This window comes from Dama dama, chromosome 29, assembly GCF_033118175.1.
Source record: "Dama dama isolate Ldn47 chromosome 29, ASM3311817v1, whole genome shotgun sequence".
NCBI classification, from domain to species: Eukaryota; Metazoa; Chordata; class Mammalia; order Artiodactyla; family Cervidae; genus Dama; species Dama dama.
Window position 1 is genome coordinate 24,462,421 of NC_083709.1, and position 15,403 is coordinate 24,477,823.

The 15,403-nt window shown below is 35.4% G+C and overlaps 1 protein-coding gene across 1 annotated transcript in view; it reads left to right on the forward strand.

Moving 5' to 3' along the window:
* Positions 1 to 15,403, forward strand: part of LINGO2 (leucine rich repeat and Ig domain containing 2) — a 1,335,691-nt gene that overhangs the window by 560,476 nt on the left and 759,812 nt on the right. The window lies entirely within an intron of this gene.

The following is a 15,403-nucleotide window of genomic DNA, read 5'->3' on the forward strand; positions in this document are numbered from 1 at the left end:
ACAAGGTACCAGTGCACTGGTTTAAAATGAAGTATTGATAAGACAGTGGGCAAAGTGTTGACTATAACAACAAAGTGTTGGATATAACATGGTTGTTCATTTGCTAAGTCGTATCTGATACTTTGCAACCCCATAGACTGCGGCACGCCAGGCTTTCCAATCCTTCACTGTCTCCCAAACTCATGTCTATTGAGTTGGTGATGCCATCCAACCATCTCATCCTCTGTCACGTGCTTCTCCTCCTGCCCTCAATCTTTCCAGCATCAGGGTTGGCTCTTCATATCAGGTAGCCAAAATATTGGAGCTTCAGTAGTTGTCCACTCAATGAATATTCAGGGTTGATTTTCCTTAGGATTGACTGGTTTGATCTCCTTGCTATCCAAGGGACTCACAAGAATCTTCTCCAGTCCCACAATTCGAAAGCATCAGTTCTTTGGTACTCAGCCTTCTTCATGTCCCAACTCTCACATGCGTACATGGCTACTGGAAAAACCATAGCTTTGACTATACAGACCTTTGTGGGCAAATAGATGAATGCTAGGAAATATATAAGTAATTACTGTAAATACTGGGGCAAGCTGAAGGGATTTTTTCAGAAGACCTGTTTAAAAACTAAAGTAGAGATTTGGAACCTTTGAATTCAATCCTCCCTATATCTTTTGATTTGAATAACTACTATACTAAGGTCATTTTCAATTTCATGATTTAAAAAAAAAAAGTGTATCATAGTTTACAAAAGAAAAATGTCAGGAATAGAGTATAGTGTTTTTAACTATTGGCATAAATTCTTTCTGTTAGTATCTCAGGCCAGAGGGAGGTACTCAAAATCATTTGATACTCAAAATCATCCTTTCTAGCTATTCTCCAGTTTTTAATCACTTGACCATATAACTGCGTATTTTACATCAGAGAATATGTATTTTTCCACCCTTAATTCAAAGACATCTCACTGTAACAGCTTTAATTAAAATTTAAGTATTTTTTTAGTTCCTGTGTTTTTAAAATAATAAACAGTGATCTGCTAAATAAATAGAATCAGCTTTCTATGATATAAACATCTTTCTATTATTTAACTCTATGATTCCTATTATTAAATATATTAAAGTTATAAAAACTTATGGATATTTATAATTAATGTATTAATAGTTTTGTAAATCATTAAAATTTTATTAACTTAAATCATATTGCTAAGAACACAGAATATAGACTCATGACTATAGAATTATGTCAGTAACAGTAAAATTGTCTCATAAAGGTATCTGGCAAAATGAATAATGATGTAAAGAAAAGTTTCAGGAAAATAAATTAAAACAACCTCAAGATCCCTAAGCAATATCCTCTTTTAATAAGAACTATGTAAAAAGCCTAAAGAATGACCTATAAAAATTGAATCTAGACTTAGGTTATGACTATATCATTAATAGATTACTTTTAAGAAGTGGAAATTTTGTAGGGAATGTTTGACAGGACCACAGATGTGCAAAGAAGACACAATCCAGGGAATGTGGAAGAAGTTCAGGAAAGGCCAGGGTACTTGGGTTTCATGAGTCCCTTTCCACCTACCTTTACATCATTTCCAAGGCTATAGTGATGTCCCGGTGTTCTGGGAGCTGAGCAGCATCACTAAGAGAGGCTGTCACGAGTCCCCAGCTCGTTCCTTATAAGGGACTGCACCGCTCCTTTCCTGAGCAGCACGTATATTCAGGGATCAGCCATTCTAGAAAAGGACAGAAAAACTGAGCCACCATGCCCAAGCATTGGCAACAGTGTCCTGAGAGAGTGAAATAAGTCAGAGAACATACACTATAGGATCTGGGTACCTACCATCTGCTCCCAGCTCTGCTTGCTGTTAGCAAGTCAGTCAGTCCCTCTTCATCTCTGCTTCCTGCTTTGTTCAGATATGACTTGAATTTAGATTATTTTATGGGTCCTTCTAGACTAAAATTACTTTAAGTTAGTAAGTGTAAGTGCAGTCGCTCAGTCATGTCTGACTCTTTGTGACCCTGTGGACTGTAGCCCACCAGGCTCCTCCATCCATAGGATTCTCCAGGCAAGAACACTGGAGTGGGTTGCCATTTCCTTCTCCAAAAATTACTTTATGGGTGAGTAAATCATAAACTTTCTCTGAGAAGAGCCTAATTCTCTCTAGTCTGCACTCTACTTCCTAATCTCTACTAGATTTTTCTTTCAAAATTCTTCAGATGGTGCTTAGGCTAAACTAGTATAATTTAAAGGGATTCATTTTGTAAAGGTATTTGGATATGATGCGGTCCTTCAGCAAGCATATGACTATGGCTTAGGAGTTGATTCATCCAATGCAGGTTGGACCCTCTTGGTGTGGGTGGTCAGCTCCATCACCTAGACATGCCTTTCTCTAGGCAAAAACATCCCACCCATGCCCATATCCCTCTCTTCTTCCTGCTTTCCATTTTTCCACTCCATTTCCCACTTTTCTCTCTTCTCCATCTATGCCTGTAAAAGGCTGAGGTGGTGGTGATAAGATACAGAGACTTTGCCCAGCTGGCTGAAATGCCTGTTACCACTGGCGGGGATTGAATTCTGCTATGTTGCCCCTTTTGCAGAAGAAGTCATTGAAATGAACCGTCCCTTACAACTCTATGGTTACCAGCTTTTCATCCTCTTTGTTAGAAAAGGCAATGATTACAGAGAAAGGGAGACTTAGTCTGGCAAGCCTAGATTTGGAGCAGAAAGCACAATGTTCAAATCCTGGGTTTGCTCCTTGTTATCTAAATAATGTAGGGAGGTTTACTTTGAATTCTGAGCCCAGGTGTCTCCTTTTTGGTAACTTTTAGTATCGTGATATCCACTTAATAAGTTCATTAATAGGCGAGGTATAGAGTATCCAGTACACAGCTACACATTAGAACAAGATTGAAATTCTCCTACATGCAACTTAAGTATGATAAAGCAGACTTTCTAATGCATCTGAAACAGCAGAGTTGGTGATCTGTGAATTTTTCCAGGGCAGCAGCTTGCCCTATTTTTTTTCCTTCAGTCTCAGTCCCTTCCCAAGGCATTTGTTTCATAAATGTAGAGCCAATAAGTGAATTGTTGAACAACATTGTTCAATACTTTTTCAATATCTTATAAAAGGAACAAAATTTGTTGCAGAAGAAGCTAGAATTGATCCATGATTCACATTGTCTTCAGGGGCTTAGTTATTAAGTTACACACAATAATAGCTCAGTTCTGGTATTAGAGAGAGAAACCAAAGGTTCAACACAAACATTGTCAACAGAGTGTTTGCCAAGATGAGTCAATAGCTCTAAGACATTAACAGACCAAATGAGTGTGTCTAAGAAAAAAAAAGCAGATCAACAGGACTTGGCATGCATACGTTCCTTTTTACTTTTATCTGCAAATCTATATCGAAATAGAGGTTACCAGGATTGTAGGTACTAGGTTTGTTTTTTTTTTTTTTGTAAGATATCTAGTCATATTTTTTGAGGAGGAGGGTAGCAATAATTTTCTGAAAAGCATCTACATCTTTGTTGGTTATATTATTGGCAGGTTTAAAACAACTCAAGGAGATCAGAACTAAATGTGGAAGATGAATTATGTGGGAAAGTGGGCTTTAAGGTATTTTGATGTACTCTAGTCCTAAAGAATTGTATTGGAACTTTGATAATAGTGGAGGTTTTTTTGTTTGTTTGTTTGTTCATTTGTTTTTAACTCAGAAATACTGTATCAGAACTTTATTCTTGAGAGTGATCAAATTTCTTGTATCTGCTAAAAAGCAATCATGACAGAAATGAAAGGGGGATGAAACAACCTCCCTTTTTTTTTTTCAGGTGTTTTAATCATTCTTCAATACATTTGAATTGTGAAAGAATTGTATGGATATAAATAAGGTTTCTTTAGATCCAGTCAGCTTTCCAAACAAGTGAAACCGATTGTCATGTATTATCCCAAGTCTATATTGTATAATTTCATGGACAGGAAAGTCCCACCTACCCAAAGATGCTTGATCCATATTCTTTCCTTTTTAAAAATTCTTTCTTTTATGCATTTATGGATTCATGTGTTTATTCAACTGATTCATTCAATATGTATTTATATTGAGCTCTTTTTAAGTTAAGCACTGTTAGAAGCACCAAGTTTATGGTGGTAAGAATATTACCATGGTTGCTGATTTCCTTGAGTTTGTGTGTTTATGAGAAAAATAATCAAATAAGTATACAGATAATTACAATTTCACTGAACAATGATAGCTCACATTTATTGGGTACTTAATGTGGGCAATGTTATAATAATTATTGGGCACTATTCTGAGTGTTTGCATGTATTAACTTAGTTCTCACAACTATCACTTTAGGTAGATAATATTTTATCTCATTTTATAAATAAGGAAAGTAGAGCATAGGAAAAATAAGCAGCTTCTCCAATGTCATGCAGACTAGCAACTATGCATTCAGTTGCTAGTCAAGGAGTCTTGGTATAAAGCCTGTACTCAAACCCACTACTGATTCTGAGAAATGACAGGGAAGAAGACTTGAGGAAGTCATAATAGAGTATGAAAGTTTTCCCATTTAGCATAAGGCATACATTTGGAAATGACATTTAAGCTGACCTAAAAAGCAAATGGCTAGATAGAGTGGAGAGAGGATGGCTCTAACAGAGGAACAGGCCATGTACAACTTTGCCACTGCAAGGGGCCAAACTTCCAGTATAAATATAGCCTGGTGAGTGATGGGGTTAGACTGGAGAGTTCAGTTGTGGCTAGAAAGATAAAAAGACAGAGGGCAGGAGGCAAAGAGAGAGACTGGAAGAAAATGAAAAATATAAAATCTCCAAAGTGCAAAGGGAAGTCATTTATGGAGAGATGTGATCCAGTTGATCTTTTAAGATAATTCTGGTTGTGATGTAGAGATTACATTGGGAGGGCAAGAGGATAAGTAGGAAAACTGATTAGGAAGCCATGAGAGTAATCCAGGAGATAGGAAATAAAGGTGACAGCATGTCAATGAATTTAGGATGCACCTGAGCAGGCAAGAGAGGAAGAACCCAATATAACATAACAATGGCATATAATTTTCTGGGTTTGGATTTTTGACCTGTGGTATTATTGCCTGATGTTCTCAACATTAGGACACTATCCTGAATTATGATATCTTCTTTCAATAGCCTCAGTTAAAGTGTACAAATAGTAACTGGAATCACACTGGATTTTTTTCATTCATTTGTTAAATGAATGCAGCATAGAACAAGAATTTAATAAATAGGAATTGAGGCAGTTGTAATTGGAACATAAGTGACTAGGACTCAAGAGAAGATGTGGAAGTATTGCATGGTGGAGTTGAGGATGAGGAATGAGAACTGTGAACCCAATGAAGATGTGTGCTGAATCCAGGCTAGTCTACACATTTATTACGTTTGGAACTGACACTTCTATTTCAGGATTGCACAAATGCCAGTGCTCACATGAGCATCTTGATTTACTTGTTAATACACTCAAATATTTGTTGGATACTGGTTTACTATGTATTTGATAATCTACCATGTGAGTGTCTGATGAACTAAGTAGGAATGAATCATCCTTTCAGAGAGATTTATCTCTGTCATTATTTTTTTAATTATTTTATTTCTTTATTGAAGAATAATTGCTTTACAGAATTTTGTTGTTCTCTGTCAAACCTCAACATGAGTCAGCCACAGGTATACATATATCCCTTCCCTTTTGAACCTCCCTCCCATCTCCCTCCCCATCCCATCCCTCTAGGTTGATACAGAGCGCCTGCTTGAGCTTCCCAAGCCATACAGCAAATTCCCGTTGGCTATCTATTTTACATACGGTGATGTAGATTTCCATGTTACTCTTTCCATCCATCTCACCCTCTCCTCCCCTCTCCCCATGTCCATAAGTCTATTCTATATGTCTGTTTCTCCACTGTTGCCCTGTAAATAAATTCCTCAGTACTATTTTTCTAGATTCCGTATATATGCATTAGAATATGATATTTATCTTTCTCTTTCTGACTTACTTCGCTCTGTATGGTAGATTCTAGGTTCATCCACTTCCTCAGAACTGACTCAAATGTGTTCCTTTTTATGGCTGAATAATATTCCATCGTGAATATGTACCACACCTTCTTTATCCATTCATCTGTCGATGGACAGCTAGGTTGCTTCCATGTTTTAGCTATTGTAAATACTGCTGCAGTGAACAATGGATACATGTGTCTTTTTCAAGTTTGGTTTCCTCAGGGTATATGCCTAGGAGTGGGATTGCTGGGTCATATGGTGATTGTATTCCTAGTTTCTTAAGGAATCTCCATACCATCTTCCATAGCAGCTGTATCAATTTACATTCCCACCAACAGTGCAAGAGCTTTCCCTTTTCTGCACACTCTCTCCAGCATTTATTGTTTGTAGACTTTGTAGAATGATGGCCATTCTGACTGGTGTGAGGTGATATCTCATTGTAGTTTTGATTTGCATTTCTCTAATAGTGAGTGATGTTGAGCATCTTTTCATGTGTTTGTTAGCCATCTTATGTCTTCTTTGGAGAAATGTCTATTTAGGTCTTTTCCCACTTTTTGATTGGGTAGTTTGTTTTTCTGGCATTGAGTTGTATGAGCTGCTTCTATATTGTGGAAATTAATCTGTTGTCAGTTGCTTCATTTACTATTATTTTCTCCCATTCAGAGGGTTGCCTTTTCACCCTACTTATAGTTTCCTTTGCTGTGCAAAAGCTTTCAAGTTTAATCAGGTCCCACTTATTTACTTATATTTTTATTTCTTTTACTCTAGGAGGTGGGTCATAGAGAATCTTGCTTTGATTTATGTCATCGGGTGTTCTGCCTATGTTTTCCTCTAAGAATTTTATAGTTTCGTGTCTCACATGTAGGTCTTTAATCCATTTGAGTTTATCTTTGTGTATGGTGTTAGGAAGTGTTCTAATTTCATTCTTTTACATGTAGCTGTCCAGTTTTCCCAGCACCATTTATTGAAGAGGCTGTCTTTGCCCCATTGTATATTCTTGCCTCCTCTGTCAAAAATAAGGTACCCATAGGTGCATGGGTTTATTTCTGGGCTTTCTATCTTGTTTCATTGATCTATATTTCTGTTTTTGTGCCAGTACCATACTTTCTTGATGACTATAGCTTTGTAGTATAACCTGAAGTCAGTCTGTTGGTTCCTCCAGCTCCATTCTTCTTTCTCAAGACTGCTTTGGCTATTCGGGGTCTTTTGTGTTTCCATATGAATTGTGAAATCTTTTTGTTTTAGTTCTGTGAAAAATGCCATTGGTAATTTGATAGGGATCATGACAAGTCAAAACTTATGGAGTGTAGCAAAAGCAGTCCTAAGAGGGAAGTTTATAGCAATAAAATCCTACCTCAAGAAACAAGAAAAACATGGACTAGACAACCTAACTTTACACCTACAACAACTGGAAAAAGAAGAAGAAGAACAACAACAACAACAACAAAAATTAATAGAAGGAAAGAAATCATAAAGATCTAAGCAGAAATAAATGAAAAAGAAATGAAAGAAACAGTAGTATAGATTAAGAAAACTAAAAGCTGGTTCTTTGAGAAGATAAACAAAATTGACAAGCCTTTAGCCAGACTCATCAAAAAAAAAGAAAAGAGAGAGAGAGAGAAGAATCAAATCAGAAAAATTAGAAATGAAAAGGAGAGGTTACAACAGATAATATGGAAATGCAAAGGATTATAAGAGACTATTATGAACAACTATATGGCAATAAAGGAGATAACCAGGAAAAAGTGGATAGATTCTTAGAAAAGTTGAATCTTCTAAGACTGAACCAGGAAGAAATCAAAATTATGAACTACCCAATCACAAGCACTGAAATTGATGCTGTGATCCAAAATATCCCCAAAAACAGAAGCCCAGGACCAGATGGCTTCACAGGAGAATTTTATCAAACATTTAGAGAAGAGCTAATGCCCATCCTTCTAAAGCTCTTTCAAAAAATGCAGAGGAAGGAACACTTCCAAACTCATTCTATGAGGCCACCATCGCCCTGATACCAAAACTAGACAAAGATGATACAAAAAAAGAAAACTACAGGCCAATATCACTGATGAACATAAATGCAAAAATCTTCAATAAAACTTTAGAAAACAGAATTCAGTAAATATCATGACACTCATATACCATGATCAAGTTGGGTTTATACCAGGGATGCAAGTATTCTTCAATATATGCAAATCAATCAATGTGATACACCATATTAACAAATTGAAAGATAAAAACCTTGTGATATTCTCAATAGATGCAGAAAAAGCCTTTGACAACATCACCTATTTATGATTAAAACTCTTCAAAAAATGGGCATAGAAGGAACCTACCTCAAATATTAAAGGCTATATATGATAAGCCTACAGCAAACATTATTCTCAATGGTGAAAAACTGAAAGCCTTCCCCCTAAGATAAGGAACAAGACAAGGGTGTTTACTTTCACCACTATTATTCAACATAGTTCTGGAAGTCCTAGCTGCAGCAATCAGAGAAGAAAAAGAAAGAAATAAAAGGAATCCTGATCAACAAAGAAGTAAAGCTATCACTCTTTGCAAATGTCATGATACTGTACATTGAAAACCCTAGTGTCCGAAAATTACTAGAGGTAGTCAGTGAATTTAGCAAAGTTGCAGGATACAAAATCAATACACAGAAATCACTTGCATTTGTATATACTAACAATGAAAAATCAGCAAGAGTAATTAAGGAATCAATCCCCTTCACCATTGTAACAAAAAGAATTACACATCTAGAAATAAACTTACCTAAGGAGACAAAAGAACTATACACATAAAATTATAAGACACTAATGAAAGAAATCAAAGACGGCATAAATAGATGAAGAGATATTCCATGTTCCTGGGTAGGAAGAATCAATATTTTGAAAATGACTATACTACCAAATGCAATCTACAGATTCAATGTGATCCCTAGCTCTGTTATTTTTCACAGAACTGTTTCTGCCACCTTCTATTTACTTCTGTGGTTTGATATTTATGATTACGTGTGGATTCAGATGTTAAGACTTTTTTTGTATATGCTGTTATCAAAATGCCATTACTAATATCTTCTAATCAGAGGTATATTATTGTTAACAGCTCATCTCTGGGATCATTCTGACTTGGTTTAAATTCCAGTTCTGTTGTCACTTGGTTACTTAATCTCTCAGTGCTTCAATTTTCCATCTTTCAATTGAGAAAAATAGTATTATTTTATTCTTGTGAGAATTAAGTGAGCAAATAGATGTAAAGTACCTAGTGCCTTACATATGATAAGCTTTATGTGTATATCAATTATTATTATTATATTAATGTGTACAAAGCACAAAATTGTCATATGTATGTGTGTGTATTTTAAAGAAATAGATTTTTAACAAATATGTTTTAATAGCCAATGAAATATATAATTCACTTGCAAAATTTGTAGGTGCAGTAGAATTTCAACTTTTTAAAGTTGAAGCACAATGAAAACTTTTGACTCGATTGACCTAATAAAAAGATAACAGCGTATTTCTTTCACTCTTGGGTTTTGAAAGATTAAAGCAAATAAAAATGCCAGTATCTCTGCCATGTACATCTCTAAGAAAGTCAAGAATAAAAGGAAATATAAGCCACCAAAGCAATCCAGATTGAAGTCCTTCTCATTCTACTGGGAGCCACCAAACAAAGCAGATGTAAATGAGTCAACTTAAAAAAGAATCATAATTCCTTATTTTATTATTATTTTTCTATATAAAGAACAGGCAATGTGCATTTCATGCTCAAATAAATTTACTGTACTCTAAGGGCAGAATTCTCTTTGGACATGCTCTAGGGAAACATGTTATAAGTGGAATCTCTGTGGAGCGATTCAATCAAGTAATACTGTCATTATATTTTTTTAACTTGAAAAATAATGTTAAATTTAGTATTAGAAATTTCTAGTGAATACAAGACTCAGTGAATGAATTACTTAGTGAATGCATTTCTCCTTCTCCCTTCTTAAAACCCTCTGGTGCTCTAGTAAATAGTATAGCCTATTTACTCTATTATAGAATTATGAATTATATAGCCTCACTCAGTTTTAGCAGAGCTATTTTGTGATATTAAAATTAAGACTTATACAGCTACTTTGTTATATTCAAATTAAGATTAACTGGATGGTATATTATATTTTTTCAATTCTAATGGAAAAGTAATGTTGAATGAATTTGTGTTCCCAGGAAATGTTATTTATATTATCTAATTTGTTAAGAATATCATATTATTACTTAAGAAAGTTAGTTTTTATTTTCATGCAAAAACACCTTTTTAAGGTATTGGGTATTGTACTTTTATAAATCTTAATAAAAATTTTGAGTAAGTCCAAAATTTGACATTAATTATAAAACATATTTATTACATTTTAATAACCATCTTTTGAAACAGTGGCCAAAAATAAACAAAAGAAGGAAAAGCTTTTATTCCGACTTTCACTTTTACGTAACAATCCTGAAATATTGATGATAAAACACTTAACTCATCCAGTTCTGGTCTCTACACTCATTACAGGTTTCGAGTTTTGTTAAGCACCATTACATTCAGTTTAACATTTGTTCTAACCAATCCCATGACCAAAGGTATCCATAGCTAGTGCTTTGAAGGGAGTGTTACATAATGGAAAGGTCTGTGATCTTGAAAGAAATTATTGTGTCACTTTCTAAGCCTCAGTTCTGTATTTTTTAATTGGAGGATAATTGCTTTACGATGTTGTGTTGGTTTCTGGTGTACAACAGTGAATCACCTATATGTATGTTTGTGTATATATATGTCTACATATATTCCCTCCCTCTTAAACCTCGCTCCCACCCCTCCCATCCCATCCCTCTAAGTCATCACAGTTATGCATTTTTAAAGAGACAGTAGTGTCTATCTCACATGATTTATTTTGATGATTAAATAATCTCTTTAAAGCATCCATATCTAGGCACATACGAGGCATGTTATTTCACTTTCCTTCTAGTCTATATTGTGTTTGTTGTCCTTAGTTTCTCAGCCATGTCCAACTCTTTGAGGTCCCATGGACTGCAACCCTCCAGGCTCCTCTGTGTGGAATTTCCCAGGCAAAAATACTGGAGTGAGTTGGCATTTCCTTCTCCAGGGGATATTCCTGACCCAGGGATCAAACCTGAATCTCCTGTGCCTGCTACATTGGCATGAGGCGTCTTTCTCTGAAGCCCCATATGTTTACATGAAGGTTCTCAAATACATCAATTGAGAATTAGGTTGCATAGAGCCCACAGACTACTGTATACTAAGTGTTAATAATAGTGGATAAAAAATTCTGTGAGAGAATTACTTTATTTTTAGGAGAAGATGCCGTATACATACTACATATTTTCTTGGGGGTTAGAGCTCTGTTTTCCCTCACTTTGAAATAAAGTATAAGAATCACTAGAAAATGTTGTGGGAAAAGAGAGAAGAATGGTAAAATTGTCTACCCTTTCATTTAAAGCAGAGATTTTTCTAACTTTTCCTCTTAAACACTTGTGAAGGTAGAGATATAAATTCCTAACAAAAATATAAATATTCACTGTGCAAGAATGTTTTCCCTCTAAAATAGCATTGAAGGTTCAGGAAGATGGCTATTTTTTTCCCCTTGTTTTCAAATACTCCTTAAAGTTAAAGTATATTCTTTCCTCTGTTTGAATCAATTTAAAATATTATTATATTTGTTTAAAGAAGTAAATACAAGAGTGGTTCTTTTATAATTTACATTGATACATCTCTAACTTTGAAGTTAAAGTCACTTTTGTTTGAATAGGGGTTAAGTCAGCCCTGGTTGTATTTTAAAAATATTAATCCACCTAAAATTGGTGTTATAGCATGTTCATTGATCCCTTTAATATATTTTTTTCTCTTTACCACTGTATCCTCCTCTTATTAATATTTTCTCTCATTTTGTAGATAATAATAAAAGCTACCATTTAATCACACACCAAGTGCTGGGTACTGTGGTAAATTCACTATATGTTCATCCTCACATCAACCCAGTGCTGTACTTACAGTCTTCATGTACTTAGTATTATACACATTTGGGATTCAATTGTAATAGAGACTCCTTTGTGGCACTAGCGGTAAAGAACTCACCTGGCAATGCAAGAGACATAAGAGACATGGGTTTGGTCCTTGGGAGGATCCCCTGGAGGAGGAAATGGCAACCCACTCCAGTGTTCTTGCCTGGAGAATCCCATGGACAGAGGAGCCTGGCAGGCTATGGTCCATAGGGTCGCAAAGGCTCAGACAGGACTGAAGTGACTTAACATGCACACATCTCATTATAGGTAAATAAGGCAAACAATATCTCATAATGAAAAGGGAACTGACTTGGAAGCCAGAAGACTTAAAATATTGCCTTATATTTGTGTCATAACTACTCATGTCATCTTGGGGAGAAACAAATAATTTTTGTACACCTATGGTAAAAAATTATGTGTACATTTTATGTACCTTTTCCAAGTTGGTACTCAGGATTCTACTAGGTACATTGCCAGCTATAAGTGTGATTTTATTGAACAATCTAAGCATGTAAACAGATTCTTTATTTTTTTCTTGGTTTGGCCTACCTTATGTTTACTAAATACTTACAGGTATGCATTCATCAAGTCCCCATTTCTTGTGTGCTAGGTTTTATCACTTATCTTAAATTGTGTGCCTCACTCAAAATGTTGAGGGTATATTTCCTCAGATTCTTTGTTCTGAGCCATTCTAGCTCAGCCAAGCTACACTGATCAATTTTTATGAAACTGACTTTTCATTCTTTGCCTCTCCTTCCTGTGAGTAGTATTCACTCTGTTACTACTATTTTCCTGCTACTTTCCTAGATCCCTTTGTTGTAAAGTTCAGTTCAGTTGCTCAGTCGTGTCCAACTCTTTGTGACCCCATGTACTGCAGCATGCCAGACTTCCCTGTCCATCACCAACTCCTGGAGCCTACTCAAACTCATGTCCATCGCGTTGTGATGCCATCCAATCATCTCATCCTCTGTCATCCTCTTCTCCTCCTGCCCTCAATCTTTCCCAGCATCAGGATCTTTTCCAATGAGTCAGTTCTTCGCATTAGGTGGTCAAAGTATTGGGAGTTTGAGCTTCAGCATCAGTCCTTCCAATGAATATTCTGGACTGATTTCCTTTAGGATGGACTGGTTGGATCTCCTTGCCATCCAAGGGACTCTCAAGAGTCTTCTCCAACACCACAGTTCAAAAGCATCAATTCTTCAGCACTCAACTTTCTTTATAGTCAACTCTCACAATCATACATGACTACTGGAAAAAAACGGATCGCCTCAATTTAAGAGAAATGTGTCACATGATCTATGACTGCATCTGGACCTGACTTCTTACCTTATTCATTACATTTTATCCAGAAGGTGATCTGTATCAAAGATCAAATTATTGACCGCATTATTGTAACCATTGATTTCATTTTTAGGAATTATAGCTTTATTTTTTCTTCAGTATTCCATGAATAACCCAGGAAACTCAGAAGGAATTTCTCTTTAGATAGTCGTACTCCTTCAACTCCCACCAAAAGAAATACACACAGATACACATAATTTTATGGATTTTGTCAACACATTTCCCCCACCTTCTTTATCCACTATCTTATCTATCCCAAACATTGTTTTCTTTCTTTTTTTTTTTTTTCATTATAACAAAATAATCTCTTTCGTTCTTTATAGCTGGCTACTTCTTTTGTATATATGCCATTTACTTTGCCATTAGAACTTATTTTATGTCTTTCTTAAACAGTATTTGGTCTTAATTAAATTGTCTTCTCCAAGCAACATTAGGAAATCCTGATATAATACACATTCTTACTTCATTAAAAATGTCATATCTTTAGATATGATCATAAGAAAATGACTTGTGATATTCCAGGATCTCCTCCCTACTCCATTGAAATATTAAAATATGTTTCAATTAACTAAACAGTAGATTTTATTTGATAGCTTTCACATTCCATATATATTTGTAATTATTCGATAAACACTTTAGACATTAAAAATATTTTGAGTGACTTAATGATATAAAACAAAACTTATAATTAGTTGTAGGTAGCACTTTATTTTATGGAACATGCAAATTCCAATTTAGGGATTTTATGCTGAGACATATAATATAGGACAGTGTCGGCTGTCTGCAAAGTATGGCACTGTGTATATCTTTATTGATTAAATGAGATCACCATATGAAAATACCTATTACAGCACTTGTCACAGTGACCATTCAATAAAAGTTCAGTATTGTTTAGAACTATGAATAGCAAAATGAGATCAAGGCAATCAGTTGTTAACACAGTTAGAATATGATGAGGCATTGGACTAGTTGATGTATTTTTAGGAAAACAGGATTATTCTACAGTACATCCAGAAACATAAAATGCTGTACAGTCATTCTTGGCATTTCAGTAGTTTTTGCCTAGTGTCCCATTATTATGAAGTTTAGAGTGTTCCCTTTCTTGCCAAAAGTGTTTAACATTTTCTTTCAAAGTTTGTTTCTCTCTAATGTAAAGGTAGCTTCTGATGTCTTTCTGGAATCTAGCCCAATGTGTTATTCACTATACAGAATTTATTTGTCTGGAAAGCATTTTTCTTCAAAGTGAGTTCTAATACTCAAGAACCAACAAAAGAAATGAAAGAGCACATAGTTGAGGAAACTAATGAAAATTGTATATGTATATATATGCTATATATTATATGTAAGTACCTATATATTTGTGTAAACATATAAGTATTTAGTATATATAGATATTTGCTATCTATATTGGGGCTTCCCAGGTGGCGCTAGCAGAAAAGAACCTTCTTGCCAATGCAGGAGATGTAAGAGACATGGGTTTGACCCCTGGGTCTTGAAGATCCCTTGGAGGAGGGCATGACGACCCACTCCAATATCCTTGCCTGGAGAATCCCATGAACGGAGGAGCCTGGCAGGCTATACGGTCCATAGGATTGCAAAGAGTATCTATAGATCCTGAGCATCTATATATACTAAATAGATAAACTGAGTGACTAATACACATAGATGCATACACACAGCTTCTGATAGAAGCTTTTAGAAACACTGAGTTAGTAATGTAATTTATATGAATCCAGCCCTTAAAACATGAACTTATATGACCCTCTTACAATGGGATAAGAAGATGCTCATTTATTTCTGTTCTAATGTGCCACACATCCCTTGCCAAAGTTATACTTCCAAGTTAGGAATACCATTTCCCCCACTGTCTCTGTTCCTACTGTCATCTTCTTTGCCACTTAATGGATTAGAGTTTCAGAAAGGGGTGGGAGATGGAACACAGATATCCATGATGCTGCTTTATTGAGGTCCATGCCTGAGACTTGGATCCATGCCTGAGGTCTATGCATTAGGTTTGGATT